At 36.8% G+C, this 26,055-nt stretch overlaps 1 protein-coding gene across 1 annotated transcript in view; it reads right to left on the minus strand.

Annotated features, from left to right (window-relative positions):
- The window catches only part of tenm2b (teneurin transmembrane protein 2b), a 307,726-nt gene that overhangs the window by 98,609 nt on the left and 183,062 nt on the right, over nt 1–26,055 (minus strand).

The raw sequence follows: 26,055 nt of genomic DNA on the forward strand, positions 1-26,055 counted from the left end.
AAATGATCCTGTTCAAAAATACTCTTGATACCTTGCAGCCTTTTGTAACAGCTTAGTATGAGTATTGCTGCAAGATGTTGCAGTCACAGATATGCGATTTGAATGCGATTTTTATGATTCCTCTTGTATTATTATTATTATTTAAAAGGGGGTGGGGGTGTATGAGAGCTAATGAACAGTATTGTATGAGCAGCTGTAGCATAAACCCGCAGCACTTATTTTAACAGACGGCAACACCCTCTGCCTCCGAACTATGTTTGTCACCAAAGACACTTTCTTTCACATCTGTTTGTGTTCTGGATTTTCAATCTCTGCACAAAGTAAACTCTGACATGAGTCGTACAAAAGCGAGACGAGCACACAAAAGAAAACATAAATGAAAACTCAGAAATGGAGCATTGAAATACAAGGTAGAGATACATCGAAACCAGAAGCTTGTAGAATAAATACCACATTGAAAAGAGAAAAATGTGAAGCTTTGAGATGCTCTAAAAACCTTCAACTCTAAAAGCCGTGGCTGAAAAGAGGTCAGCTTTGATGTGGCTTTCAAATTAATGAATAGGCTATGTATAGATAGAATATACTGACAGTCTATATGCAGCAGGTATGCATTGTAGTGTGAGAAACAATATTCTATATCTTGAAATATACCTCAGTTTATGTGTGCTATTCAACAGCATTTTAACCAAACAAGCATTATAGATAAGTAGTTGTTACATGTGATAATACATTAGTTAAAGGAGAAGTCCACTTCCAAAAGATTCACATGTAATGTACTCACCCCCTTGTCATTCAAGATGATCATGTCTTTCTTTCTTCAGTCGTAAAGAAATTATATTTTTTGAGGAAAACATTTCTGTATTTTTCTCCATATAATGGACTAATATGGTGCCCGAGTTTGAACTTCCAAAATGCAGTTTAAATGTGGCTTGAAACAATCCCAGATGCGGTTGTAAACGATCCCAGTTGTGGAAGAAGGGTCTTACCTAGCAAAATGATTGGTTATTTTCATTCATTTAAATACTTTTTAATCTCAGACACTCGTCTTGCCTTGCTCTCATTGAACTCTGTGTATTCTGGTTCAAGACAGTTAGGGTATGTCGAAAAAACTCCAATCATATTTTCTATCTTAACTTCAAAAATCATTTCAAAATCATCCCACATCGCTGCAGAAGTACCGACCCAGTCTTTGCAAAGTGAACATGCAAAGAAGATCAAACACCCTTAACAAAAAAGGTAAAACAGCGATATGACGATTTCGAAGTTGAGAAAGAACATGAGATGGGAGTTTTTTGACATACCCTAACTGTCATGAACCGTAACAAAACAGTCCAGGCCGAGTAAGACAAGATGAGCGTTTGGCATTAAAAATTGTATATAAATTAAAAATTTAAATATATATATATATATATATATATATATAAAAATTGTATTATTTTTATTAAAATAACCGATCGTTACACTAAATAAGACCCTTCTTTCTTGGCTGGGATTGTTTACAACCGCATCTGGGATCATTTGAAGCCGCACCTAAACTGCATTTTGGAAGTTCAAAATCGGGGCACCATTGACGTCCATTATATGGAGAAAAATGCTGAATTGTTTTCCTCAAAAAACATAATTTCTTTACGACTGAAGAAAGGAAGACATGAAAATCTTGGATGACAAGGGGGTGAGCACATTATTTGTAAATTGTTGTTCTGGAAGTGGACTTTTCCTTTAAAAATATGTTTAAAAAAGTAAAATGCCAAGACTTTGCACATTTTCTAGCACTAAATGAACACAAAAATCTTTATTTAATCATTTCAATATTTCAGTATAATAAATATATAATATAAATATTTTCCACTGATGAAGCTAACACTGTTTTCACCAATGACGTTTAAAGCTGAGATGTTATTAATATCCATCTCATCTAGACTGTGAAACTAGACTACACTAAGTTTACTACAAAATAAAAGCCCTATAAACTATAAAATCATCATGAAATTGAAGATTTTGTTAATTTTATATAGCTAGTGATGTCATTGTTTATATATTATGAATATAATGTATACAACATCGAGCTGCAGTGTTTTTCTCTTCATTTGGCTGACCGTGGTGATGACACAACAAGCAGAGAAAGGGATTCAGATACATGATCAACCTATCAAGCACATGCTGGGTTTGTGATTGGGAGCAAGGCCAGCTGATATATTCTGGACATTTTACCACCCCATGCCATCCGCACTCGTGTGCAGCCAACAGTCAAAGGAACTGCTGTGCCGGAGTGGAACTGTGTCATCGGGGCTCTCCATGTCATGTCTACAGTGACTAATTTAATCAATTCCTCTTTCTGTGTCTATGATACCATCCAGCCCTGCTATGTAAAACACACACACATATACACACATACACACACATACACTCCAGATGTAATGGCTCTCTTTCACTAATTATTATGAACAAGTGCTCATTCTTACAGCTGGGTAAAATGTCCTCAAACAGGCACATTTATTCATATCCTCTTTTTAATAATGATGAATGTTAATTGCTTAAAATTCAAGGATAAGCCTAAAACATTTTCTTGAAGTACGACATGAGAATTCAAAATTTATTTGAATAATTTAACAGCACCTTCGCATGTTCATTGCTTTGTTTCCAGTTAATTTTCAGTCACATGACATGCTGGGAAACAAATATTTAATCTTTTTTTAGTAAGTGCTTTATTTTGATGTGTAAGTATTTATTTTAATTTTATATTGTTAAATTATCTTTTCATCAACTGTGAACCCGAATTTGGGAAAGCCTGGCTTTACAAGACTTTCATTCTGTAATGAGGATTTTTCTTCATAATATCAGAACAGTTAAATCAACCTGACATTTTGACTTTCTTATTATCTTTTCATCAACTGTGGACCTGAATATGCCTGGTTTAATAAAAAAAATATTTTTGAGAAATAATAATAAACAATTATGTCAAACTACATTATCATGTTTTCTTTTCAAGAATTTCATTCTTTAATAAGGATGTTTTTTTTTTTCTTCTTCATAATGTCAGAGCAATTAAATAATCCTGACATTTTTGACTTTCTTATTATGTTTTCACCAACTGCGAACTTAAATTTGGAAAGGCCTGGTTTAATAAAAATTAAATATTTTTGAGAAATAATAATAAGCAATTATGTCAAACTACACAATCATGTTGTCTTTTCAAGAATTTCATTCTTGTAATAAGGATGTTTTTTTTTTCTTCATAATGTCAGAGCATTTAAAGAAACCTGACATTTTTGACTTTCTTATTATGTTTTCACCAACTGCGAACCTGAATTTGGAAAGGCCTGGTTTAATAAAAATGAAATATTTTTGAGAAATAATAATAAGCAATTATGTCAAACTACACAATTATGTTGTCTTTTCAGGAATTTCATTCTTGTAATAAGGTTTTTCTTCATAATATCAAAACCGTTGAATCAATCTGACATTTTTGACTTTATCCCCACAAAAATTTTAAAGTAATTAAAATAATTCAAACATTCTCTTAAATTACTCTACCAGTCAAAAGTTTTTGAACAGTAAGATTTGTAAATTTTTTTAAAGAAGTATTTTCTGCTCACCAAGCCTGCATTTATTAGATCCAAAATACAGCAAAAGCAGTAATATTGTGAAATATTTTTACTATTTAAAGTAACTACTTTATATTTGAATATATTTTAAAAAAAAATGTAATTTACTCCAGTCATCAAAGCTAAATTTTTTGAATCATTACTCCAGTCTTCAGTGTCACATGATCCTTCAGAAATCATTCTAATATGCTGATTCGCTGTTCGGTAAGCGTTTATTATTATTATTATTATTATTATTATTATTATTATTATTATTATTTAAAACAGTTGAGTACATTTTCAGGATTCTTTGATAAATAAAAAGATCCAAAGATCAGCATTTATCTGATATAAAAAGCTCTTTGTAACATTATACACTATACCATTCAAAAGCCAGTATAAGTATAATTTTCTATTTATCAAAGAAACCTGAAAAAAAAAATCTACTAATCTGTTTCCAACATAATAATAATAAATGGTTTTGAGCAGCAAATCAGAATATTGGAATGATTTCTGAAGGATCATGTGACTGGAGTAATGATCCTAAAAATTTAGCTTCGTAATCACAGGAAAAAATTAAATGTTAAAATATATTCAAATAGAAAACGGTTATTTTAAATAGTAAACATATTTCAAATTTTTACTGTTTTTGCTGTACTTAATCAATAAATGCAGGCTTGGTGAATTATATTATATTATATTATATTATATTATATTATATTATATTATATTATATTATATTATAATATATTATATTATCATGGAACCATAATAGAGTTATATTTAAGCAATGGTGCGTATAAATGGCATTATTCTATGTATATTTAAATGAACAGATGCAGACAAAAAAAAATGACAAGTGTTAACAAGTGTTAGCTCAGTCATGAATCATGATTTCTGTGAGAAAACGTTTTAACACGCACAAATATATGCACGCACACAGCTACTCATACTGCGATTATGATTTCACATCCTTTTTCAGATGAGTGAATGAGAAAGAGAAAATCTGCAGTGGCACTTTATTGTCCACCATCAAAGGTGGAAAGACGGGAGAGGACGCAGTCAGACTGTGGGAAAAAGAGTGACAAATCACCCCGTAACAAGCGCAATTTATCACTCACCACACTCGCCCTTTCTCCTTTATCTGCCGTGTACACAGAGCAGACACCTGTGGCAGGCCAGCAGACAAGAGCGCACACAAACAAGAACTGCAAACCACACACTCACACGCACAAGCGATCCTGTTGCCTTTCTCTGTCCTCTGCGAGTGCGAGTTGGCAGGTCTTCGGGCTGGAGGGCAGCAGTTAGCTCTGTTTCAGGACTGATCCACTCAGGCAAACAGTGCAACTCCTGCACAATCCCTCATTCAAGCTCCTCTCACTCATTCTCATTTTTCATCTTTCTTTCTACTCATCCCTTTCCTCTGTTACGCTCTCTCTCATCTTCCCTCTTGATCTCCTGCATCTGCGTTCACAATGGGTTGGTCAGTGACATTTGCGAAGATTTATCATATCGGTGTCCAACATAACAAACAAAGCAAAGGAGGGTTGTGAGCACAGAAGGGGGGAGACAGTGAGCGGGGAAAATGGGGGAATCATAAGTCACACATCATCCGAGCGACACACAAGGCCGCCAAACAAAACAAAAGTTATTTCCAAGATCTTCAAAGCCTTCAAACTTCCAAAATAACTGCAATAATCAACTCTAGCATGATGAACCACATTGTTGTGTTTAATCGCTCAGGTTAAATAACCTCAGTAAAGCCATTTTGCTTATAGACTTTAACTGCAGCTCCAAATTTGCAGAAAGAAACAGTTACGAGTTATGGAGGAAAAGGTTGCTGTTTTTTTTTTAGCTCAAAATGCTTAATTGAATTCTCCTTTATGTTTCATTTAAGCAAATGTGTAAATGTGTAGAGATAAAAAATCTGATCTTGAGAGAATTTGAGAAATTTGAGTTCATATTGGAATCTTAGATGTTTGATTGTAGACTTGATGGTGTCTTGATCAAACTAAACAGTTAAGATCTCTTGTGAAACTCTAGAGGAGACAACTGTGAAATTACTAGTAGAGACAGAATATTTAGCTTGAATATTTGTGTAGCAGTGGTGGTTTAAAGGGAATTTTGGAGACATCTTCTTGGAGTGGATTTTAGCATGCTGTGCTTTAGTGTGCAGTACTCTCAGCGTGGCAAGGCCCCTGTCTGAGAAGTTGTGTCTCTAAATTCATCCCTTTTAAACCACCACCGCTACAGCCATCAAGTCACAGCTTGTTGGGCTGCAACTAATGATTATTTTGATAATAGATTAAATGAAGATTAGATTAAATATTATATATAAGACTTCGCAAACAGAATAAATTGTCAGACCCCATCTGAACATCCCTTGAGGCTTGACACACAGTGATAATTTACTAACACAAAACGCCGAAAGCCTATTGGTTGCTAATACACTTATTATATATACAAATTTTTTATTTATTTTTTTTAAAGAAGTCTCTTCTGCTCACCAAGCCTGCATTTATTTGATTCAAAGTACAGCAAAAACAGTAAAAATGTGAAATATTTTTACTATTTAAAATAACAGTTTTCTATTCGTATATATTTTAAAATGTCATTTATTCCTGTGATTTCAAAGCTGAATTTTTAGCATCATCTAAAAATACTCCAGGCACATGATCCTTGAGAAATCATTGTAATATTCTGATTTGCTGCTCAAAAAAACATTTATTATTATAATTATGTTGAAAACAGCTGAGTAGAATTTTTTCAGGTTTCTTTGACGGGTTCAGAAGAACAGCATTTATCTGAAATAGACATCTTTTGTAACATTATAAATGTCTTTATCTTCACTTTTAATCTTTTATTTAGCATCCTTGCTAAATAAAAGTATTAATTTCTATAAAAAAAAAAATATATATATATATATATAAAATAAAATAAATAATAATAATAATTACACTGATTCCATGCTTTCGAATAGTGTATAATGTGTGTAAAAAGCTTTTTTATTTCAGATAAATGCTGATCTCTGGATCTATTCATCAAAGAATCCTGAAAAAAAATATTCACCTGTTTTGAAAATTGATAATAAAAATAATAAAAATGCTTCTTGAACAGCAAATCGGCATATTAGAATGATTTCAAATGTGACACTGAAGACTGGAGTAATGATACTGAAAATTTAGTTTTGATCATAGGAATAAATTACATTTTAAAATATATTCAAATATAAAACAGTTATTTTAAATAGTAAAAATATTTCACAATTTTACTGCTTTTGCTGTATTTTGGATTAAATAAATGCAGGCTTGGTGAGCAGAAGAGATGTCTTTAAAAAAAATATTAAAAATCTTAATGTTCAAAAACTTTTGACTGGTATAGTTAAAAGCTATAGTCATATAACTTGTCATAGACTGGTATAGTCATATCGACACACACGCTGTGTGAAAGCATTCCTTCTTATCAGAATATGTAAACAAATTCATCTTACAAATACAATTTCCATTGCAACACGTTAGAGCCATAACTAACGAAAGGAGGTTTTCTGATTTTTTTCTGAAATATGTATGTGTAAGTTTAATATTAAATATTAAAATATTTTTGAATTCGAAGATGAAAGAATGGGGTTTGATATTAGTCTTGTGACCGTTTCTTAAAACCATATTGAATTTGAAGCTTGGAAAAGTTGTTCTGGTGGACCAAGTCTCTTAAAAAAGAATAGTTCATCCAAAAATAAAAATTCTATCTTCGTTTACTCACCCTCATGTGTTCCAAAGATGAAAGAAAGTCAAGTATAGAGCAACCTTTTCTTTTTAGGTGAACTATCCTTTTGAAACTGACTTGTTGCTGAAACTTTCAGAAAACTCAATGACTATTGGATTTTGAACATCTCTATAAATGAATAGGCTGTCTTTCTCAGGTGAGGTGAAAAATATGAGCAAAAGTCTGAAGAAAAGTCTTTATTTGCTCTCCATTTAATCTCACATTGCTGTCTAGGCAAATCAGTTGAGACGCTCTATTAAACGATCTAATTTCTGATTTTTTATGTAGGAGAGCTATAAAGAGCAAGTGGAATTGCATGGTGAAGGAGCACATGGGAATTATGGTGGAAAGCAAATTTGGCCTTGAGCGTACACAAAGACAGTGATTGAGCACCAAAACTATAAGCGTTAAAATAACGCAGGTAACGCAGAAGAACACATGCTGTGAGTCCTCTCAAAATCTCTATGAGAGTGACCATCTGAAAGTCAGTAGTAGCAAGCACACACCGGCCAGCTGGAGAATCACAGTCGGCTGGGTTTTCAGCTGGACTGAATCATTTTTGGGTAACCTCTTTAGAAGTGCAGTAGTTCCCATGGTGACTGGGCACCTGTGGTTTGCAGATAAATCGGAGCGAAATGGAGTGGGCCGCAGTACGTTCCCTTGATAACACCTGTAAGCGATAAGTTCAAAGCAGCGCGCTGCTTCAGCCTCCTGGATCGCTTTGTGAAGTTGCGTGTGGGGGTAATTATGGAGTCGTTAAACTTGAAGAATATCTAGGGAAAAATGAACTGCTTATGCCAAACGCATGCAGGAAAATATCAAGAGCCGTGCAGGTGTATGTGAGGATTTCTCTTCTCTTTTCTTGTCTAGCTTGGTGAAAAACAGGTGTGGGAGCTACCTTTTCATCTCACCGTCTGTCTCGGCCCATCTGTGTGTTTCCTCGTCTCTCTCTCAGTCTGTTTGCTTACAGCGAGTCTCCATTTCAGTGTCGTGAGATGCGGTACAGCTCTTGACTGCCCAGTGTCTGTTTTCTGTAATAAATCTCAGCCTTGAACAATACCTGAGTATGTGCTGTTGAAATGGCTCGTTTGTATGGTAACCTTAGCATTACTAAACCCCTGGACATCCATAAAAGACTCTTATCAATCAACAGTCAAATCAAAGTCTTAAACTGTCCATCTTAAACTGATCAAATATGACAAATGATTTAAAATGTCAAAACAAATGCTCAGGTCTAAAAGTCAGGCCCAACTCTTTCTGTCTTTCTTTGCTTTCTTTCTTTTCATTTCAGTGATGAAAGAAGTAAAATATAAACTTCTTTAAAAAAGCCGGATTCAAACTCTGGTCTTCACATTAACACTGCACAATATGTCTCTGCTTGTGCATGACCCACCAAGCTACATCTCCGACGGTTCTTTGCTTCTTACGAGATCTAATGCACTCTAACAGGACGCGTTAGTTGGCAATAATGTGATATGACACTGGTGTCACTGAGATTTGACCCTTTCTTTTTAAAGCCCCTGGGGGAAGTTTGCTGCATGGGATGAGCTCGCTATTTTTGGGAAAAGCGCAACAGTTTGGGGGCACAGGAATATGACATTATGGCTCTGTTCCAAAACCTAGAGAGCTGCCTACAGAGGCAATATTTTAAGACATCATAGCCAAGAACTCTTGTTCTTGTTTATTTTTTGTTGTGTTGAGGACATTAGGGTATGGTGCTCTCACTTTACCCAACCACTTGCAGACTACACTACCTTTCAAAAGTTTGGGGTCTTTAATATTTTTCCACCCATCCATTGTAATTGTTTTACGTTTTTACAAAGTTTCATTCAAAAAAACTAAACAAAACAAAACTAAACAAAACAAAAAACAGCAACATTGTGAAATATTAAAATTTGAAAACACTTTTTTGCTATGTGATTACAGTTGAGGTCAAAAGTTTACATCCCCCTTTCTGAATCCGCAAAATGTGATTTTAACAAAATAAAAGACATCATACAAAATGCATGTTATTGTTTATTTAGTACTGACCTGAATACAATATTTCACATAAAATATGTTTACATATAGTCCATAAGATAAAATTATAGACATAGTTGCATTTCTAAAAATGACCCTGTGATTGTGATAGTTGTTCAAGTCCCTTGTTTGTCCTGAACAGTTAAACTGCCTGCTGTTCTTCAGAAAAATCCTTCAGGTCCCACAAATTCTTTGGTTTTACAGCATTTTTGTGCATTTGAACTCTTTCCAACAATGACTGTATGATTTTGACTTCCATCTTTTCACATTGAGGACAACTGAGGGACTCATATGCAACTATTACAGAAGGTTCAAACACTCACTGATGCTTTACAAGAAACAAAAACAATGCCTTAAGAGCTGGGGGTGAAAACTTTTGAACAGAAAGGAGATGTGTACATTTTTCTTATTTTGCCTAAATATCATATTTTTTAAATTTAGTACTGCCCTTCAGAGGCTACAGAAAATACTTACATGTTTCCCAGAAGACAAAATAAGTTAAAATTACCCTGATCTTTAAATTCAAAAAGTTTTTACCCTGGCACTTAATGCATTAGTTTTTCCCTTTTGGAGCATCAGTGAGTGTTTGAACCTTTTGTAACAGTTGCATATGAGTCCCTCAGTTGTCCTCAATGGGCAGTTTAACTGTTCAGGATAAACAAGGGACTCATGAACAACTATCACTAAACAAAAAAACAGCTGTGGATCATTCAGGTAACAACTCAGTATTAAGAATCAAGGGGATGTACATTTTTGAATGGGGTTATTTTTATAAATTCAACTACAATTTTCTCTTGTGGACTATATTTAAACATTTTTTTTTATGTGAAATATCTCATTCAGGTCAGTACTAAATAAACAATAACATGCATTTTGTATGATCCCTTTTATTTTGGTAAAATAATTAACATTTTGCAGATTCTGAAAGAGGGATGTAAACTTTTGACCTTCTAAATATCTAAATATTTAAATATTCTAAATATCAACTGTATATTTTAGAATGTAATTTATTCCTGTAACAGCAGAGCTGAATTTTTAGTTGAAATGACTGTTTTAAAAGTCATTTCAACTGAAAATGTCTTTATGACTGCTGAAAACAGTTGTGCTGATTAATATTTTGGTAAAAACCGTGACACATTTCATGATTCAGGATTCAACAAACAGCATAGCTTGTTGTTTATGCACTTATCATCAAAAAGATTATTAAAAATATGGATAAGATAGTGTTTGGGGAAACACGCTTTGATTTTGGTTTAGTTCCCTTTTGCCATTACTCCATCTTCATCTTTTACTTTTTCCTCTCACATTTTTATTGGCTGCCATTCATCGTTGCTCTCCAGTTTATTTGAGGTGCTCACCTGAAGGCAGGTCAATTAGATTTCAAGCATATCAAACTGACTGAGATCCGGGGCTTTGCATCTATATGCGGTCTTCGTCTCTTGGTGAGACTAGTCGCAAACATGAAAGAACGATGAGTCAAATCAAGTTCATTTGTATAACGCAATACGGTGCTTCAAAGCACCTTTACAGAAAACCATTCCCTTGAGAAAGCCAAAGGAGACTGTGGCAAGGAAAAACGGTTTAATAAAACAGCCCATTCTCCTCTCTCAAAGTACATATTTTACTGCAAATGCACATATGACAAACATTATCAAATTGCATGGTATGTGTAATACTTTGATGAATAAATTATTGTATATGTTAGCAAGACAAATGTTTACATAGTAAGGACACTGGCTGATTTATAGTCTAAGTCAATCCTATAAAGCAGAATTATTCAGTGAATCATCCTTCACTGTCTGGCTGGTACAGTCTGTATTTGTCAGAAGATGTCGCTCCCTATAATAATTTATAGTCTTTGATATCCATTCTAAAATGACTGGAGGAGATGGCTGTGTAATGGCTGTAGCTGGAACGGTATGGCCAATTTTAAAATACTACATTGTAGTGTCTAAATAAATAAAAAATGAAACACTAAAAATTAAAATCAATCATTGTATGCGCTACCAGTGAATTTAGGCATCCCAACAATATGAAAAAGTTTTTAAGATTAACTTTGAGTTAAAAGTGAGTGTTAGATAACGGTAAAGGTCATCTAAATGGAAAAATAACAATGTCAGCCAATACTGACGAATTTTTAAAAAATCTTTAAATGTCAGCCACAAATAACCAAAACAGGTACTAAATTGTTTTTGATTGTCCATCATTAGATATTCGTAAACTCATATCCCAAGGTAGAAGCAGGCTTCTTTCTTGTCGTCAAAGCGAAGCTTTCAAGTATGTTTCTCTGATTATATTCCTCTAGCTACAATATTAAAATGCATGGTAATATCAGTACTTATCCTTCAATCTGGATGGGTTTATCATAAAAGAGAGTCTGCTTGTGAACTGCTGAGTCTGCTCTCATATAACACAAAGCAGCACTTAGGACTTCTCTTCTGTCATCAGCTTTTGGCTCTTCTACGAGGGCATGAATTACTCACTGCACCAACCCACCGACTGCAGCTGCCTTTGACGGCTGCTACAACGAACAGACGATATTCTTAACTGGTGTCGTGAACAGAACAAAAGTGGCCTACTTTTTTTCACCCTCTCCTCCATTTTTTCCTTCTTTCTCTAAAGCTTCCTCCCCTCTCCTCCATACAACATCCTCCCACCGATGCGCCTTCCCATGTCTCAAATCTTGAGAACTCCGCAGCCTTGCCAGGGATCAAAGAGGGATGAGTTTCATCCAATGAGAATGCACCTCTCTGCATGACAACACTTGGAGCCGATTGGAATCGGCTCGCGCCATTTTTCCTACTGTCTGTCTGTCTGTCTGTCTGTCTGAATCACTGGCATAACAAAACGCGATTTATTAGTCTGCGCTCTCACATTGTCTCAAATGTTAACAAGGACGTGTTGTTTTTTCCTCTTGAGCAGTTTATTTTCTGAGCATCGCAGACGGTGCGCCACTTCTAATCCATAAGTAGGGATTACTAAATTTAACTGAAGCCTTTGAAGTTTGTGCACTAGATTTGGTCACAGACACACCATATTGCCCAGAGTTTTGCGCAGCAGGTCTCAGCGGTAATGAGTTTATGAAACGCTGGCCTCGCAGGATGAGATTATCAGCAACATCTTCATTAATATTTGTCTCTAAAAACAGAGAATATTGTCAACATATTGTGTAAATCAGCAACAGAGACTCACACACTCAGTGGACAAGCCTAAACTTCTGCTGCTAGAACTGGAGAAGTAAGTGCTGTCTAAGTGATGAATTATTGAAATAAGCTGTGCCTAATCTAATAGAGATCAGGGTTGTTCAAGTGCTGGGAGGCAGATGTCAGTCAGAGCTGACACATGTGACAGCAGTGTGCGTCAGTGTCCAGAGGCGATGAGAAGAGCCCAAGGGAACAACTGTCTTGGGTCATTAGTGAGGAGAGGGCTAGTAGGCAGGGTGGTCGGCCCTGCATCAGGCTGGACAAAGTGGGCCTGTGACGGACAACACGTGGGGCGGACAAACCCTCGATGAGGAACGCTGCACTGAGGCAAACTCGGCAATGCTTTGCATCATCAGACCCCGAGGAGAAGAGCAGCGGCTGTTGTTCAGCACAGCTCCCCCTATAGAGTATCAGTGCTGGGAGTGATGCAACTTTTGTACAGCTAGGGAGCTATTACAACATGCACATGCACTTAAAAAGAATAAAAGCAAAACAAACAGAAAATAACAAAGCAAAAAGCATGCTTTTCTGATGCATATTATATTAATATATTAATTTAGCTCTGCCCACTTTAGTTATACTCCGACAATTTTCATAGCACATCCAATGTATGATCTGAATGAACTGGAGAGTGTGATTTTCAGTAAATGTTTTCATAAAGTGGATAAAATGGATTAGCTTTTATTCTTGTGTGGGCTTGAATGAATCGAGCACTTCAAAGTATTTTTATCTGCCATGTTTCTTTGAAATAAATTGCTGAATTACACAGTAACATCCAGATCTGAATCAAGGTAAACACTTCTTACAGTCAAATGAAAAGAAAATGCTTCATTTAAAAGCAATTAAAAGCGAAAACATTGCTGTCACTACTGCGGCTCTTCAGTTACAATCAACACTGCGAAGTGACATTAAGTTAGTAACATTAATTTATCTTGAAACTGAAAAAAAAAGCTTTTCATTCTGACATCGCTAGTAATTTTCACAAATAATGATTAAAATCTGGCAAATAACAGTGAACTAAATGAGAAATTTTGAAAGATTGAAATGGAATTTTCTTGTCAAACTTACGTCAAAAATCTTTTAACATCTTCAAAATATATAGATGATATATGCATGTATATGTGTGTATATATATATATATATATATATATATATATATACAGTGTGTAGGTGTTTTGCTTTTTCTAATGTCATAGTTAATCCACAACATGAACATCTGAAGATTTATTTAAAGAAAAAAAAAACATAATAGCTCTCTGGGTATACAGTGTTTCACTATTATTAGTAACCTGGCAACAACATTTACCATATTTTTGGATAACGTCCATAAAACAGCATTAAAACAAGCCAAACGCACAGATGCTTCATACACTTACACGAGAAAAGAGAAAAGGCCTGTTTAAGAAAATGGCGGATGGAAAGAGTTACTAAGCTATGACTGACAAACTCAGGTTTAGCGATGGGCCAGTTGATGGATAAGCAACACAATGCACAAGTGCACAACAGAATGAAGTCTTTAAACAGAGCAAAACACATTCTATTGCTGTTTGGGGAACGCTGAAGTGTGAGCAAGAAAAACTGTGCCCTGAAAACAGTGTGCATTGAAGTCTAAATGAAAATGGCTTTATAAATATTAATATTGTAATAAGTCATGTTTTACTTTCCAGATGAAAAAATCTTGCTCTGTAAGACGCTTAATTAAAATGATTGTTGGAACGTTGTACATTAGCATGACAATGATAAGTGCTACAAAACCATCTGTCTTTATTCTACATATAAAGCTCCATACATTCAACAGAGACCAAAAAAGAAAAAACACATAGCTGTAATTAACATGAAGAAAAGACTGGGGATTTAACCGCAAACACTAATTCCATATGACCTACTTATTTAAAAAAGATTTCCGGGCTTCCTCCAGTTATAGCTATACTGGATAGATCAAAACAGCAAGTTCAGATGCAACCAACACCATTGGTTTTCCAATCATACTTTCATTCAAATTTCTCAATGAGGACCGAACCTAAAACTTATACAACAACGCGTGAAAGGAGAAACCACGGCAGACGGACTAAACTTAGTCCAGACTAAACTCCTGTCCATTAGTAATGATGGAGTGGGCCTTTGAGACACAGGCCATTAGGCTGGAGGAGTGTGTGTGGAAAATGGGCACCATCTCTCATGCACTTCCTCTTCGACAGCAACAGTGATGATACTCAAAGCAGGGGCAGGAGCGAGGGAGTCAGGGATGAGTGGAGGATGAGAAAGATGAGTGTGTCCCTGGAAGACTGAGGATACTGGACAACAGTGATGGGAGAGGGAGTCTTCCCTTGTCTCTAAGTCTGAATGTTGAAATGTAGGCCAGGGAAGAGAGGAAGGAAAATGAGGGGCCGCAGAGGTAATGGCTCTGTGACTTTCCATAAATCATGAAATATGGCAGCACAACATCTAAGGCACAAATGTTTGCTATAATTGTGAGTTTCATCTTGATAAACAAAAATAAAGCAACAAAACAAGCTCCAAAAATGTCAGTTACTAAGCTGCCTGAGATATCCTGATAATTACAGTATCAGAGATGCAAACTTTGATTGCAATCAGGATGCCACAAGTCAAACTTTACATATGGGTGTGTCTCCTGACATAATCAAAACTCGACGAATATAAATGAGCCCTATCATACATCTCAGACTCATCAGACAACAATAATTACATTTAACAGACGAACAATGTCAGTCTGGGAAGAAATACGCTGGCAACTTACTGTGGAGGCAGCGATTATTCTCGCGACACTAATGCTTAGTCAAGGTGAACTGTAATTTGATTATAATGAGTAGCGTTTAACTTGAGTCATTTCTTGGTGAGCTGAAAAGGATTTCGTTGTCTAATTCAGTCGTGTACATAATATGCGCGCTCACAAAATAACTACTAAATAATTCAGGGAGATGTTTACGCTGTCGTGAAGATTAACACATTTCCGTTATGAGTCCCAGACGCTTGCGTGAATAAACCCAATTAAAACTGTTCTTCCTATGTTTATGTCTACACGAGTTATCTCAGCATAATTATTACGAAACCAAAAATCATGCCTTTCTGCATAGTGTCCGAATAGCGTAGCATCCTTCTGGGCAGACGCGTCCGCATTTATCACTGAACTTAAATGTCTCTCCTCAGGAAAAGAAGAAAACGCCGCTTAAACTCAAACTCTCTGTGTCAGGGAGCCGTAAATGCATCTAACACTGACAAAATTAGAGTCTTCTGTCACATTAGAATGTCTTACCTTTCCTTTTATCCATTCTGCGAGCACAGCGTCCTCTCACTCTCACTCAGTCATTGTGCCAGTACAAGAGTTCTGCTGGGCACAAGCGCTTTTTCCTCACCGGCGCGAATTTTGAATCCCTGTGTTGTATTCGTGTCGTTGTGTTTGTCAGTCAGGCGGCGGACGGACTGTTAGGTGTGTTGGGTGCTGAAACCGAGCGCTGAGGGTTCCACGGAGAGATGCGCCACAGCGAGCGGTTCAGAGACGCGGCGGGCGAATGAGCGAGCGTTAGGTTGGTGAGGTGAGCTCATAGTGTGTAATAGTCACTGAGCTGATTTGAATCAGGGCTCCTCCTGCGCGCCCCTCACGGCAATTCTCCTCCCAAAAAATATATGCGCTCATGTTCTGCGCTCCGGTGTCGAGACATGTGCCTCAGGAAACCAAAACTGATCGCATCGGATACGCGGTGTTGTTTTGTCGATACTTCAACACTGACACCGTTTCCAAAGATCGATATTCATTAATCAGGTGCTGAAAGATTCATATTTGACATTCCTGCTGCCTTCAAGCCAGAATAAGGTCTAAGCATGTAAATGCCTTGCTGCAACTGTCATTATTGACAAGCCTCAGTGGGCAAAATGTAATTCAGAGACGAGAATTCGCAATCCGGTTTATGCCGAATTCTGACCCCCGCCAGATTACTACCCCCCTAGTATTGGTAGGTTTAGGGTTAGGTACAATATATTAGGGGTGGGGTTACATTAGGCAATCAGGTAGATTTCAAAGGGGGTCATATTTTAAAATCGGCACAACACCGGTTCATGCATTATTCTCTCAGGGCATTATACAATATATTCCCTTTTACATGTAGGCTAGTAGTTTAATTCATATTTAAAACTGTCTACACTTTTGCTTAATCTCTCATAAAGGGATAGTTCTGTCACTTACATTCATTTGTTTCTTTCTTCTGTGGAACATAAAACGATATTCTAAAGGATTTTTGGAAAACAAGACATTTTGGTAAACACTGACATTCACTGTATAGAAAACAAATAGACATTTCTTAAAATATCTTCGTTTAGGTTCCACAAAGGACAAAAAATGATACAGATTTGGAACAACATAAGGGTGGTAGAATGATGAACTAAAGTTTGGGTGAACTATCCCACATCTTCTTTTAGGTTCTACAGAGCCCTGTTAAAAAAAAAAAAAAAAAATCTTTAAAAAATTAAAAATGGTGCTAGAATGACTAACACATGTTTATTCTTTAGCCTTAAAGTGATAAATCACCCAAACTATTCCATCATTCTACCATTCTACAGACCATTCTACCCAAACTAGTCCATCATTGTACAGTTTTGTCGTTCCAAAACTGTATCAGTTTTTGTCTTCCTTGTTGAAAAAACAGCATATGCTGGTTAGGTAAGATTTGATGCTGGGATGATGCTGATTTTAGCTGGTTTTAGCTGGTTTATGCTGGTCCTTTGCTGGTTTTTGCTGGTCCTTAACTGGTTTATGCTGGTCCTTTGCTGGTTTATGCTGGTCATTAGCTGGCCATGTGCCAGTCCAGGACCAGCTTAAATCAACTAAGGACCAACTAAAACCAGCATTCCACCATCAAAACCTACCTAACCAGCATATGCTGTTTTTTCAACAAGGAAGACAAAAACTGATACAGTTTTGGAACGACAAAACTGTACAATGATGGAATAGTTTGGGTGATTTATCACTTTAAGGCTAAAGAATAAACATGTGTTAGTCATTCTAGCACCATTTTTAATTTTTTAAAGAAATGACAAAGCAAAACTTTGCAGAGACAGACCCACAGTGTGTTCAATGCACTGTACAATTGTATGTATAAATACTGTACAATTGTAATATTGAAAGTTTTGAAAGTATGGTATAGGAAGTTTATAAAGTGTGTATAAAGTCTGAATTTCAGCTGATTAAATAAAAAAAAACAGTTTTGAAAGTTGTAAGCTGTGAAAGTTACATGGTCTAGGAAGTTTATAAAGTGTGTAAAAAGTGTGAAAAGACTAAGTTTTTATCCGTGTTAAATACTATATTGCATCTAACCTGACTAAGGTATGTTTTGAACATTGAGGAATATCTAATTGCATGCTTAAACTGTCTAAAATGTTTCTAGTTTCATCACATTCAACTATTAATGCAATGAATCATGTAAACTATAGCCTGTATTTTCAAATACAAATTCAAAACGGTGAAATTTAACTACAACTGAAGTGTATTGCTGAAATTCATGGATTCTGTGAACGGCAAAGCCCGCCTTCTTTGATTTGATTGGTCATCCCAGTCATTTTAAGATTTACGAACACTGTTAGACCACTCAGACCAACTTAAAAATGGGAACATATGTGACCCTGGACCACAATTTTTTTTTTAAATTGAGATTTATGCATTATCTGAAAGCTGAATAAATAAACTTTCCATTGATGCATGGAAAATCAGCTTAAAAGTTGTCCAAATGAAGTTCTTAGGAATGCATTACTAATCAAAAATCAAGTTTTTATATTATAGGGAATTAACAAAATGTCTTTATGGAACATGATCTTTATTTAATGTCTTTATTAAAAGATTTTTGGTATAAAAGAAAAATCTATAATTTTGACCCATACAATGTATTGTTGGCTATTGCTACTTAAGACTGGTTTTGTGGTCCAGAGTCACATATTAGCCAAATCTTTCTCAAACAGTTCGGAAACAAACAGTGGTGGCAGATGGAACAGGACTGGATGAATAGGTCAGTTGAGATAATAAACTAAAGTTAAAAGATCGGATTCTTATTAACTACCATCACGTAAATGCAGTCGTCCTTATTGATGTCTGTTTTAAACTCACTTAAATGAATCAAGAGTATAAAAAACCATAAGGTCTGTTTGCTGTCACACTATGACAACAAAATCAATTTCCCTGGGATGTTCCCAGAGATTTCCGGGATGTCACAGTGCCCTCCCTGTTGGCTTGTCAGCTTTGCGCTCTTAATGGTATGGATTCAGTCATGTCACGGGATATTATGATAATACATTACGTGCAAGTTAGACATTATTAGAAGCACAAAACATTATCCATGCAGCACCTCTAGCACTGCCAGGTGGTGTCACTTTCCTCCAAGACAAATTTGAAGGCACACCCTCCCTTTTAGAGACACTGGCTGCAAACACAAAAAGTGATCTCATTAGAGCTTAATTCAGAGACAAACTGTCTCGCCTAAAACTGACGTTCTTTTGGCGTGGGGATCTATTTGCTGTGTTGCGGTGCTGCGCCTCGACCGTTTCCAAGAACCTTCGCATTGTGCGGTGAGACACTACAAAGCAGCCGGCTCTTCCCACGCGCGGGCATCCGTCCTCATTACCCCAGCACGGGCCCTGCTGCCAGCGCTCACAAAGAAGCCAACCGCCCAGAGACAACGCAAGTACTGCTGCTCTAGCACTATGACAAACAAGAGAGAGAGAGATGGAGGAAGAGAAGAACAATGGAGGAGAGAGCAAGACTCTCGGAGAGACGGTGCACTGTGGATTTAAAAGAGCACAAGAGGAGGCCAAGCTTAACTTTGCGCATACAATCGCCATAAACCCACTTAAAAACTAGTGGGAGATGTGTCGGCACTGCTGTGGTGTGTAGCTCCTCTAAGAAACCCTTGGCTTCAATGGTTGGTGGTGACATACTGTATATTTTGTGTATTGTTCTGGAGGTATGCCCACCCTGTCATTCTTAACACAAGGGAAATTGACAGTGGTGGGTGAATACCTGCCAAAATGGTTGCAATATTGTCTTGCATAAAGAACAACAATGGCATTGTTCAGTTTGTATGGCAAAATGAAACTTACTCTGTCTTGCTAACAAGGGAAAAGGTATTGATGACACACACAAACACACACACACATAGAAAGAGAGCTCAGAAATACTTAGTGCCCTTGGTGGTTCTGTTTCGCTGAGATAGTGTATGACTCCCTAAACTCCTGAGTCTCCATTAGGGGGAGAGAAAGTAAGTCTTTGCTGATAACAATGCACAGAAACATCTTCATACACTCGTGAAAACCTACACATAGATATCTAACTTAAATTAGCAAATTTGCACAGAATACTTTTATAAACAGCATCACAAATTAAACAAATAAACTGTCAGACCTTGGCCCAAGAGTAAGACAAATGTGAAACTTATCCGCACAAACTAATTATGTTAAAAGGATCGACATCAGTTTAAAATGACATCACCGGCTATGAATGACATCACTGACTATTACCCTCATCTTTTATTGATGTCTAAATGCAATTCACATTTCTATTTAATGACAGCTGGTGGTTCCTCAATGGCAAAATGGTGTTCCTGCCAGACCTTTATAATGTCATTTCATATCGTTGACCTCTGTTACAGGCATCAGCACACAACAGATGAAGAGTTACTTAAGTTACAAGCATATTTGTGTCATTCACTGTGGTGAATCAATCTAGTCTCACTCTTCCATATTATCCTACTCAAACCTACTCAAAAGTTAGTCAGGCTTTTTTAAGCAAAAAAAAAAAAAAAGTCCATTTATGATGCCAATAAATAAATGAATACAGTTAATCAGATGATCTGAATTAATTTGGAGTGTCCACATGTAATATATATAGACAGATAGACAGATAGATAGATAGATAGATAGATAGATCGATAGATAGATACTCCAAACTCTGTTGAGACTGCAGAAACAAAGAAAAAATGAGAACCCCTCACATGCATTTGTTCTATGAAAATTGTTCACGCTACATGCATGAGCAACCGAGTGCCTCTGAACATTCATAAAAACAGCCAATCAGACATGCACACTCACAGCCTTTGTTTCATCTGTTCATCAAAACACAATCAAATTTGTTTTTTCGGGCACGTCTTTGCATCTAAGCAACAGGATTTCTTGTCAAATGTCAGTACGGTGTCTTACATGCTGCCTGCCACCAAGGGTGGTAGATGAGCAAAATTACCCCCCACTACACAAAAAGCACCAGCATTTGGCTGATGGTGGGTTTAAACTCCATACTCCATACTCGCTTCAGTCCGTCCTCGATTTATGAACTGCAGGACAAGTTTGTCCTCAAGTTGTGCGGGAAAGTCACAGGCGGATCTAATGCGGCGTGGGCAGAATCTTCCTGAGCTCAAACACAGAGAGTAGAACCAGAACATTAAGCACTCTAATGAGCCACTCAGGTGTTCTGAACTGACCAGAATGCTGAGGAAGATCAGCCTTCGTTCTGCCCACGAAACACTCACTCTAATAACCTGCTGTCTGTCCAAGCCTGAAACGCAGAAACCGAAGGTATGATAAACCGTTTTTGACCTCATTTAGCTCTAGGTAAAGTTGAACTAATCATGATGTTAATTTCATCATGATGCTGCATTGGTTATTTACAATAGCCTCCCACAGACAATAGAAAATGAAATGAAATCATTAGCTCCAATGAAATCTTTAAACAACTTCCTGGAGTTCTACAAGGTACAGGTTTATAATGAGCACATCTGAGGAGAAACTAATCACAGCAGCACAACATGTATGCGTATGCATGTATGGAACTCTGGTGAATGCACACTGAAGACTCACACGGATGAAAATTGTTATTTTTGTATTATTTGCACAAAAAAAGTATTCTCATAGATTCAGAAAATTAAGGTTTAACCACTGATGTCATTATTTTTTTTACTACCTTCATGGGCCTTGAACATTGCTGTCTATGCAGGGTCAGAAAGCTTTCAGATTTCATCAAAAATATCTTAATTTGCGTTTTAAAGGTGAACAAAGGTATTACGAGTTTGGAACGAATTTCTTTCTGACCCTGCATAGACAGCAACACTACTGACACGTTCATGGCCCAGATAGGTAGTAAGGTAGTAACATCATTAGAATAAAGCCCGTTTCCACTGCAGGAACTTTCCTCAGCAGCTAGTGGCTTTGACGCGGTACTCGGTGCGTTTCTACCGCAGAAACAAGCATCTAAATAAAGTTTTGCTGAATAAAAATTTGCCCCCCCAGAAAGTCCCTGCTCGCGAGGTAGTACTTTTTCAAAGGTCTAGAACTTTCGGAGGTGGGACTTGGGATGCAGCAATGTATTTCAATCACCACTTATTCACATCATTTTCAAAATATTACTGTTATTGTGTCATGAAATGTAGTTTTAAGAGTATTTCAAGCAAGAATGTTGTTTAAAACTCAAATTTGCGGTTTAGTTATAAAGACAGTGCATATTTAAAAATTTGCGGAGATGTGAGCTCCAGGCGATCTCTAGGCGCTCAGTACTCATGCATTCTGCAGAGAGCACCTCACCTCGGCTAGTCCTTTTGACATTTACCGCTGGCTCTGATGTCTCTGTAGTAGTTAAACATTAGATAAAATTAGTTATGGGTAATCTTAGGTGTCATGAATGTATTATTTGTGTCATGTCGTTTTGGCTGGCTTTCATAACTTTACATATAAATTTATATATATTTATATTAACAACTTTATTAAAAATTAAAATGTTTGCTATGTAACCCTGGACCACAAAAGGGTAAAATTTTTGAAATAGAGATTTATCTGAAAGCTGAATAAATAAATGTATGGTTTGATAGGGTTAAATTAAGTTTTGATATTTTTACAGTAGAAAATTACCAACAAAATACCTTCATGGAACATGATCTATACTTAATATCCTAATGATTTTTGGCATAATCAATAATTTTGACCCATACAATGTATTTTTTTGCTATTGCTACAAATACACCAGTGCTACTTAAGACTGGTTTTGTGGTCCAGGGTCATATATTATTTTGTGATGTTTAATATCATTTCATTTTATTGTAATGTGTGTGTACGCATTGCATGAACCACATTTTTGTGGGTATTAATATGTTTAAATGAAAACGAAAAGAGGCAGTAGTGTTTGATATCATATTTCGTCTTATTGTAAATCCAGTGAGGAAAATTACAGTAGCCAAGCTGTTTGACATTATCAAGTACGCTGTTCCGTTTGCAGAATTACCAGACTTGCATCGTCCCGTTATTGGGAGTTCCCGAGTCAAAGTTGCAAAGTCCAAACTACCAAGAACGCAAGTGTCACCGAACTATTTGCCTAACCTCCACGGTACTTTAGACTGCAATGAAAACGCAGACAGCAACAGGTCTGGGGAAAAGATATTCCTGGGACAAATTGTTCCTGGTAATTTCAGTGGAAAAGCAGCAGTGACACACATACATTACGGTACTCTTGTGAATGCGCAGGAAAGGCTGACACGGAAGAGAGGAAATTGTTAAATAATGTCATTATAGTTTTCATTGGCACAAAAAGTATTACTGTGTCTTGATAACATTGCAGTTGAAACACTGATGTCACATGGAATATTTTAATGATGTCCTTACCGCCTTTCTGGGCCTTGAATGTGTCAGTTGCGTTGCTGTCTATGCAGGGTCACAAAGCTCTCAGATTTCATCAAAAATATCTTATTTTGTGTTCTGAAGACAAAGGTCTTACAGGTTTGGAATGACATGAGATTGAAAGGGATAGCTCACACAAAAATGAAAATTGTGTCATCATTTATATGCCCTCATGTCATTCCAAACCTATGAGGTTTTCTTTCTTCTGGAAAACAAAATAAGATATTGAAAAATGTCCATACAAGTCACGTCCATTGTTGTTTTGGACTCAAATGATGTCACTATGTGAAGTTGTATACTGAAACAGCATTCTTTTTAGTTCCACAGAAGAAAGGAAGTCATTTAGGTTTGAATGACTTGAGGGTAAATAAATGATGACAGACTTTTCATATTTTATTGAACTGTCCCTAGCAAAGTGGACCGGACTGTACCCATTTACTCTGATTGGAATGATTTGTTGTTGTTGAAACTATACTGCATCAGCGACCTGTGTAGTACAAATCTACACACAAGTTCATTGTTCATTTGTACAAAGAAGCTACATCTGACGGTCTTATCTTTAGCTGTTTTGGCTTTGATGAGAAGATCATCACACTAATAAAGGTTGAGTCTGGCTGTCCTTCCCTTCTCTGCCTGCCATCTCTCCGCACACACCGCGCTCTCCGCAGGGATACCGAGGCTTCTCCTCAAGCTTCTGATCCTGGCAGTGGGCCTATTGTGTGGCAGCATCCTCTCGTCTCCTCTCGTCTCGTATGAGTCTTAAACACATTCACATTCCAGGAGCAGTCTCTGTCAAAATGGCATCAATGGCTATATGGCACAGAGCGGTCTTTGAAAGCACCTCAGCCTCTATTACCTCCCATAATCGAAAGAGACGAGAAAGAGGCAGAGGAAAGAAAAAAGAGAGAGAGAGGGAAAGTCACTGTGGTGTCAACGACTGGTTTGTTAAAAGTGTCTTTCCCCAAAGGTGCACCAGTCTCTGTTTAAATTCACTTTATCTGCCTCGAGTCTTTTCTTTTACTGTGCAGCGCATTCTTTTCGTTTCGTTCTGTTTCTTCCTTCCCAAGATTCGTTTGTTTCTGCTTGGCCCGTTTACGTGAAGTAATTTCTCCTTTTTGTCCTCCCCTGCCATGTCAAAGCTCCCATGCTGGGAACCACTCCCCTATAAAAAAAAATGGCTCTGGAAAACCTCATTTTTTTCCTAAATGGAATCTTTCCACACTGCTGGGCGTCAGATAAACAGATCCAATTTGGCCTCTTGCTGGTCGTCCCATAATGAAGTCAAAATGCAATTATCAGTAATGTTTTAGAAAAGAGCAGATATAGAGGAACGGGGTGCCGCGCACATACAAAGCACACACACGTACGCACAAGCTCTGGGATTCAGTACTGAGACTTCTAGAACTGATGATATAAACAAATAGAGGGGAACACAATAGACCAATAGCTTGTGTTCCACGGGAGACATTTTCAAGCAACATCATATAGTTTTTCATTCAGAGCAGCAAGATTTGCCGTGTGTAACAGTTCTTTTGTGATGACAGTGAGCAGAAAGCAATTACGCCAGCGTTGTTTGAATAAACCACGCGCCTGAACCGAATTTGCAAGCTGCCAGGTGCTGTAGACTTTTGCAAGCCTTTGTGCCATCCAAGCTAATAAAATGCTGTTATTATTCTCTATGCACCCATTTTTATTTTATTTTTTTGCTGAATGCAAATAGATCTCTCATTCTTGTTTTTTTAAACAATTAAACTGCTTTGTGCACGGGTCCAGAGCAGCAATGAAAGCTCAATAATTTTCCAAATTTGACGCACTTGGGAGAGCTTGAGGTTGTGAGTGCCTATGAATTTTATTATGAGCAACAAAGCAAGCTTTGTGCAGGAAACCTTGAATTTAGAGGGGGTGTTCAACCAAAAATTAAAATCGTCATTATTTACTCACCCTCATATAGGTCCAAACATTTATGAATACAAACGAGACATTTAAGAAAAAAATTTTGGTAATTTTTTGGTTTGTACAGTCAGAGTCAGTGGAGTCCAATGTTGACTTTCATTTTATAGACAGAAATGCTTCAAGCATTATATAAAATATCTCAGGATACGCTTATTGGAAAACCATACCTCTACCTACATATGGTAAACCTGCTAGGTAGCTATATAAGGGCTCTGATTACAGTCCCAAGAAACACAAGTCGCAATAAAAGCTGAAAGACTTGTAGAAGTGAGCTAAAATGGCACAAATGCTTCAGAAAATGCCTTTTATCTCACGTTTGCTTTTGTTAACACTATCGGTTAGGTTTAGGGTAAGGTTTAGTGGTACAGTAGATGGTACGTTATTTTCAAATGTGATTTCAAAGCACATTTTCCAATGAGCCTGGGTTAGATGTAGGATAGGTGATTTCAGAGAGGCTAGCAATAGCAAGCTAGCTTTGAAAGCAAGATACAACACTCTCTGTGTAATCACTCTCCAAAGCTACGCCTGCTCCAAAACATATGAACGCACACAGGCAGACCAAAGGTTACCAGCGACATGGTGAAAGACGGCATTGGTGGAAGTATGAATGCAACGCTTTCAGATTACCTCGTGTCTCATTCAAAGAGTATAATATTACAATAATAGCACCTTCCATTCTTGCTTGGTATGCAATAGCATAATAGAAATTATGACGTATTATGTCTGCGCAAACAGGGTGCGTAGAGGTGTCAAAATACATGTTGACAGGCAGGTAGGACAGCCTATCGCAGCCCTCGGACCGAGGGAAATGATTTGATGAACATTTTATGGTCCTACGTCTTCCACAGATGATATAAATACATATACAGTGCGTTGCG

Source organism: Labeo rohita, chromosome 21 (genome assembly GCF_022985175.1).
Source record: "Labeo rohita strain BAU-BD-2019 chromosome 21, IGBB_LRoh.1.0, whole genome shotgun sequence".
Lineage (NCBI taxonomy): Eukaryota > Metazoa > Chordata > Actinopteri > Cypriniformes > Cyprinidae > Labeo > Labeo rohita.